The sequence below is a fragment of the Sus scrofa genome, chromosome 3 (assembly GCF_054392235.1).
Source record: "Sus scrofa isolate SSC_HxYL_T2T_F1_AM1 chromosome 3, Sscrofa_HxYL_maternal_Yorkshire_Landrace_v2.0, whole genome shotgun sequence".
NCBI classification, from domain to species: Eukaryota; Metazoa; Chordata; class Mammalia; order Artiodactyla; family Suidae; genus Sus; species Sus scrofa.
Genome location: NC_139385.1, coordinates 85,855,697 through 85,862,452, shown reverse-complemented (window position 1 = coordinate 85,862,452; position 6,756 = coordinate 85,855,697).

The window sequence follows — 6,756 nt, the reverse complement described above, 5'->3', positions numbered from 1 at the left end:
TCCCAAAGAGATTTAATTGATTTTTATTTTCTTCCTATAAGTCTGCTTTAGTAAAACCATGAATACTTTTTAGCATCTGAAGGCCAAGACTTAAAGTCGATTTACTTGCTGCCTGTTTTATAAGCAAGACGAAACCTTTGAACAGGCTTGATGTTACATGTGGAAAGCAAGCTAGGAGATGAACCTACATCACCACGTCATATTCAGATTAGTGGCCAGCTTGTTGAATGGAGTGGTGATCTGCATACAGACACAGCAGACAGCTTCTCCAGAAACTGGTGGACAGCCCAGCAAAGTGGCACTTGTGCCTCTCTGTTTCTTTTCTGTTCTCTTAATGCTTTCAATATGCAAAGAGATAAGCACATCATCTCATACAGAAGAATAAAAACATCATTTCATAAAATCAAGCCATTTTCTTAAGTAAAAGAGAAGAATGGATTTGAAACATAGCTTTTGGAGGTTTTGCTCAATGAGTACACACTTAAAAGATAATTTCTTAAATCCAAGACACTGTGAGAATGGCGGTCACCACAGCAAGCCCTCAAGCATGAGACAAGTTCCATGCTCATGATGGAAAAGAATGCTAACGAACTTGAGATGGCCAGAAGGTTATAAACACACCTCCTATTTCTTGAAAAATAAGATCAATTTTGGAATGTGTCCACCAAAAAAACAAGTCCAGCTCTTCTTCCTAGAGTGTAAGAATATCAAATTCCAAACATTCATTTTGCGGTTAATGAAACTGAAGCCCAGAGTGGGGAAGAGAAGTTCAGGGTCACCAACCTGGTCTCTTTAAGCGTCAGGGTTAGACCCCAAAGGTCCCAAAATCAGTCCAGAGGGTTTTCTACCACAGCGACTATGGGCACAGGAAGCATCAATCTTGGAAAGAGAAGGATCCTTTCCAAGAATCCTTGAGATGACTGTTCAGCCTGGCCTTCTCTGGAGACCCCCTTGAAGAGTTTAGCAGAGACATTCCTGGTTCCTTTGCAAGCCAAGTTTGACTCCTCCTACCCCTGGGAACTCACAGCACAGACATGACAGTCAGGAGGTTTTAGGGAAGAACTCCTTAAAAATGTTTACAGCTGCTCTTTCTTCATCTTGTTTCGTTGGGGGGGGGGTCCCTGGGAATATAAACGAAAATCTACCATGCCCCTCCTCATGAGAACTGTTGCCCTGCCCTAGAAAAGCAGAGGAGAGAGATAAAGAAGACAGGCTTTGCCGGATGTCCAGGTGGAGAGCAGGTCTACGTGTTTGCAGTTCAGTGGCATCAGAAGTGACAATGAGAGGTGGGGAGGCTTTTTTTTGGACAAGGTCAGATTTTTGTTTTGTTTTGTTTTTTTGTCTTTTTGCTATTTCTTTGGGCCGCTCCCATGGCATATGGAGGTTCCCAGGCTAGGGGTCTAATCGGAGCTGTAGCCACTGGCTTACGCCAGAGCCACAGCAATGCGGGATCCAAGCCGCGTCTGCAACCTACACCACAGCTCACAGCAACGCCGGATTCTTAACCCCCTAAGCAAGGGCAGGGATCGAACCCACAACCTCATGGTTCCTAGTTGGATTCGTTAACCACTGCGCCACGACGGGAACTCCAGGACAAGGTCAGATTTTTGAACTAGACAAGTAGGGTATAGGGAAGCAGAGGGCAAGTGCTCCAGGGAAGAGGAACATTATCTGATCTGGGAAAACAAAATTGATTTTTGCTGGTGTAAAAAAAGGCTTCTCACACAATGATAGGACCATCGTTCTTGGAAGAGATAACCAAAAACTGAAAAATGCTGAGACGTAAGTTATGGCAGCCTTATCTGAGAGTGGGTTGTGGGTTCTGACAGGAGGGGAAGAAAAGGAGAGACAGAAAGTAGCCTTCTTTTTTTTTTAGGACCACACCCAAGGCACATGGAAGTTCCCAGGCCAGGGCTTGAAACATAGCTGCAAACTGCCAGCCTATGCCATAGCCACAGCAACGTGGGATCTGAGCCGCATCTGCAAGTTACACAGCAGCTTGTGGCAACACTGGATCCTTAACACACTGAGCAAGGCCCTGGATGGAATCTGAATCCTCATGGATACTAGTTGTGTTCTTAACCTGCTGTGCTTCAACAGGAACTCCAAAAGTAGCCTTTTGAAGCTGGTCTGTAGGGTGAAGTGAGAGAAGAATCTCATCATTAGGGGGAAAAAATAAAGGATGCAGAGGAGGAAGTGGTTGAAAACAAATTTGGCTGACTTTATTACCAACAGGTTACACACAGGGATTCCGCTGTGTGCGGGAGGGGGCGGTGCTGAGCACATCACAGGAGTTTTCCTGCTGAGCCCTCAGGGCCCAAGGCAGGGTGGGGGCAGGGGTAGGGGGGGTGTAAGGAGACGGGGAGGGAAGGGGGAGCATGTGAGTTTGACGCTCGTTTTATGGATGAGGAAATCGAGTCTCAGCTCAGAGAGCTGCTCAGGATCACACAAGGAGTGAATGACATGTTGAGATTTAAACCTAAGAAGTTTCACTCCAGGGCTCAATAGCCCTTTAGCCTTTCAATGATTTTCTTAGGCCTTTCCTGAGCTTTCCTGTCTCCCTAAGTCCAATCATTAAGGGATAAATCCTCTCTTAATTTGATTTTCTTAAAACCTGAGAGTGGCACAAGCCCCACTTTTATTTTCCCTTCTGGGAGAAGTTTCTTTTTAACCACTAACAGCCGATCCTGATGCAGAGTCCTCGGGGATTTTTGCACCTGGAGAGATTCATAGCCCCCTCTTGAAATAATGTTTCCAAATTTATTAAATAAAATACATAGGGAGAGTTCCTGTTGTGGCTCAGTGGAAATGAATCTGACTAGCATTCATGAGGATGACGGTTCAATCCCTGGCTTCGCTCAGTGGGTTAAGTATCCGGCATTGCCGTGAGCTGTGGTGTAGGTTGCAGATGCAGCTCGGATCCCACATGGCTGTGGCTGTGGTGTAGGCCAGTGGCTACAGCTCTGATTTGACCCCTAGCCTGGGAAACTCCATAGGCCATGGGCGTGGTCCTAAAAAGACAAAAAAAAATTTTTTTTAATTAAAAATAAATAGGGATGCCAAAGAAATCCATTATATTGATATTTACTTATCAACATATTTTAAAAGTTTAGAGTATAATTGTAAAATATTTATATTTATTTTATTTATTTATTTATTTTTTTTGTCTTGTTGCCTTTTCTAGGGCTGCTTCCTGCAGCATATAGAGGTTCCCAGGCTAGGGGTCTAATTGGAGCTGTAGCTGCCAAGCCTATGCCAGAGCCACAGCAACGTCAGATCCGAGCTGCATCTGCAACCTGCACCACAGCTCACGACAACGCTGGATCCTTAACCCACTGACCAAGGCCAGGGACCGAACCCGCAACCTCATGGTTCCTAGTCTGCTTCGTTAACCACTGTGCCACGGTGGGAACTCCTAAAATATTTATATTTAATTTCTTTTTGTGAAATCTTTATTAAGGCCTTAAATTGTACGATTAATATCAGGGCTAATAACGACCATAGCAGTTGAAGGCGTGATGACTGTCAATGAAATTTTCTGATCTCTTCCCAAACTGCAGTATATTATAAATTATCTGTCATTTCTCTGGGGGACACTTTCAGGGACAGATACTAGAATAGACATCATAAGAGTGGGAAATGCTAAAGTTTAGTTACAGGTTAGTGAACATAACAACACACTGTCCCCCGCCCCTCCATGTTCATGGCCCCTGAGCTGGTTAGGAACCTGGCCTGAGGGGGAGGTCAAGGCAGGCACCCCCTGGAGTGGGCATGGGTAGAACGGAGATGGCAGGAAGGAAGAGGCACACACATGTAAATGGAATTAATTCAGTAGGTCTTTACTGGGCACTTTGATTTTCTTTTAGGCTGTGTCCTTGGCAGAAAGAAGTTCCTGGACCAGGGATCGAACCCGAACCAAAATAGTGATGATGCCAGATCCTTAACTGCTAGGCCACTAGGGAATACCTTTTGGATACTTTTCTTGTCAAGACACCTCCGTAGGCACTGTGGTTCCTTCACTCTGCCCTGTGCCCTCTCAGTGGCCCCAGCCCTCATCCATGTGGCAAAGATTCGCTGGAGAAGCCAGAGATGGTCTCTCTCTTTATAACTGGAGATCCAGGACTCCACACAATTATTTAACATTTATTGTCTCAGGCTGTGATGTTACCCAAATGAATAGGGCACAGTTCCAGCTCTTGTCCCTTAATGATTGGTCTTAAAGAGACAGAGCATTTGGTTGCCAGGAAGCCCCAGGCAGATTTCCTTACCAAGTCCACTGCTTTGCTCTCTTCTTGCATGTTATTTCCTGTTCTTGTGTTAATTGTTTCTGCTTTCCTCACATTAATTTTGTTCCTTTTCATATTTCTCGAGTTAAATATACACTTGTTTTATTTTTATTCTTTCTGGTGTCTTGTACCTGGTTAAGGGAGTGAGTATCTTCTGACTAGAGCTTTACTCTTGGTTGGCAGTAAAGTATATCTTTACAGCTCTGAAATATATCTTTTGCTTTTCTTTTCTTTCTTTTTCTTTTTCTTTTCTTCTTCTTCTTCTTCTTTTTTTTTTTTGCACTTTAGGGCTGCACCCCGCAGCATATCCAAGTTCCCAGGCTAGGGGTTGAATTGAGCTGTAGCTGCCGGTCTACACCACAGCCACAGCAAAGCAGGATCTGAGCCTCGTTGGCAACCTACACCACAGTTCATGGCAATGCCAGATCCTTAACCCACTGAACGGAGCCAGGGACCAAACCCGCAACCTCACGGATACTAATCAGATTTGTTACTGCTGTGCCACAATGGGAACTCCCTGAAATACATCTTTTTATCTTATCCTGTTTGACAAATGCATTCCTTGGCTCAGGGTTTCGATATGTTCTATATATTTAAGATTTCCAACATTTGTCTTATTTGTTTCCCACTCTATTTGTTTCTCCTAGAGCAGACTATTCCTATTTCTTTTGCAGGGTCTCTTTCTTTCTTTTTCTTCTCCTTTTCCCTCTTAATGTCCTTTCTTTTTTGCGCAAATGTGCATTGTTTCTTTTCATTTTACTCACCTTGGGCAGAACCACGCTGCTGCCCAGACACAGAACCAGTGGATTCCCCTTGATTCTCTTCCCTCTCAGTTTCCCCCATTTGAGCTTTAACTGGATAGTTGTGCTCCACCTTCTGCTTTGCTGGGGGTGGAAGGAGAGGACTATTTGGTGGGCTGGGTCTTTTTTAAAAATTTGAAGTCCTATCCTGGGGTTCACTCTTGCTAGACAGACAGGTGCACATCCTGCCCTCGGAATCTGGATTGTTCCCTCAACTCAGGGAGAGCTACTGAGCCTTCACTTCACAGATTCATCAGTGATAATCTGCCCTAAATTGGTTATCCCCAGTTTCATCCAATTCCCCCCCCACACCATTTTTTTTAAATCATAGGCTAGTTTTTCTTTTTAAGGGTAAGAATTGCTTAAATGTTCTTTTCAGCTACTGTGATATGAAACACAGTAGTAGTAGTAGTAGTAATATGATGTACTAGTAATTCTAGTTAATTGAGTAGCTCTGTAACTCTATTCAGCACTTACAAGCATTGTTTGATTTAATCCTTATGACCCTATAAGATGGCAGGCAGTAGTGTTCCCGAAGGTCACTTGTCTTATGGTCAGCCTATGGTTGCAAACCAGGCTGGTTTGGTTTCAGAGTATGAAGTCACTAGAATGCATTATTTTGTAAACTTACGGGGTCTCTTCCACCTTTGTATTTAAAGCAACAAGGTGAAGGCTTGGAAGGGATGCCTCTGAATCATACTGAGATGGAAATCCCCCACGTGATCTTTCCTTTATCCCCTCCGCAACTACCTATATAGAGAGGAGTGTTTGAACACGAGGACTCCACCTTTTAGCTGCATGAGAATTCCATCTAAGCACACAACGTTTATGAATTTTTTCCTTGTCTCTACAGCTAAAAGACAACAGATAGGGCAGGTGGATCCACTGTCTAACGGAGCTGTCAGCTTCCACAGACTGCTAAGTAGAAGAAATCACAAATTGGCCACCAAGATGGCCTCTCTGAGCTGCGGATAGTAGAGAATTGAGCATCCATGGTTCTGTTTCAAAACTGGGCTTCCTGAAGTATTAATACCAGAAAGCTAAAATTAATAGATTTTGTTGTCTTTGTTGTAAGCTTGAAGAAACCCAGGGTTAGAACAGTTCTCAACCCGAGGCATTAAAATATATGTCTCTAACTCTGATCTTTTTATTTAGAAGCCACCCAAAATCTTCTGTGAACTTCAAGGAAGAACAGTTTGAGCATCAATAAATAATACACAACCTAATGAGTTCATTTTGTTTTTTTTTTTTTTTTTTTTTTTTTTTTTTTTTTTTTTTTTTTTTTTTTGTCTTTTGTTGTTGTTGTAGTTGCTATCTCTTGGGCCGCTCCCGCGGCATATGGAGGTTCCCAGGCTAGGGGTTGAATCGGAGCTGTAGCCACCGGCCTACGCCAGAGCCACAGCAACGCGGGATCCGAGCCGCGTCTGCAACCTACACCACAGCTCACGGCAACGCCGGATCATTAACCCACTGAACAAGGGCAGGGACTGAACCCGCGACCTCATGGTTCCTAGTCGGATTCGTTAACCACTGCGCCACGACGGGAACTCCCATTTTGTTTTTTGAATAGCATTGAAAGAATATGGGACAAAGAAGGTCATCTTCATCTGAACATACACAGGAATTTATAGAATCCTTGAATTAGAATGGGTATTTCCATTTTAGTGTGA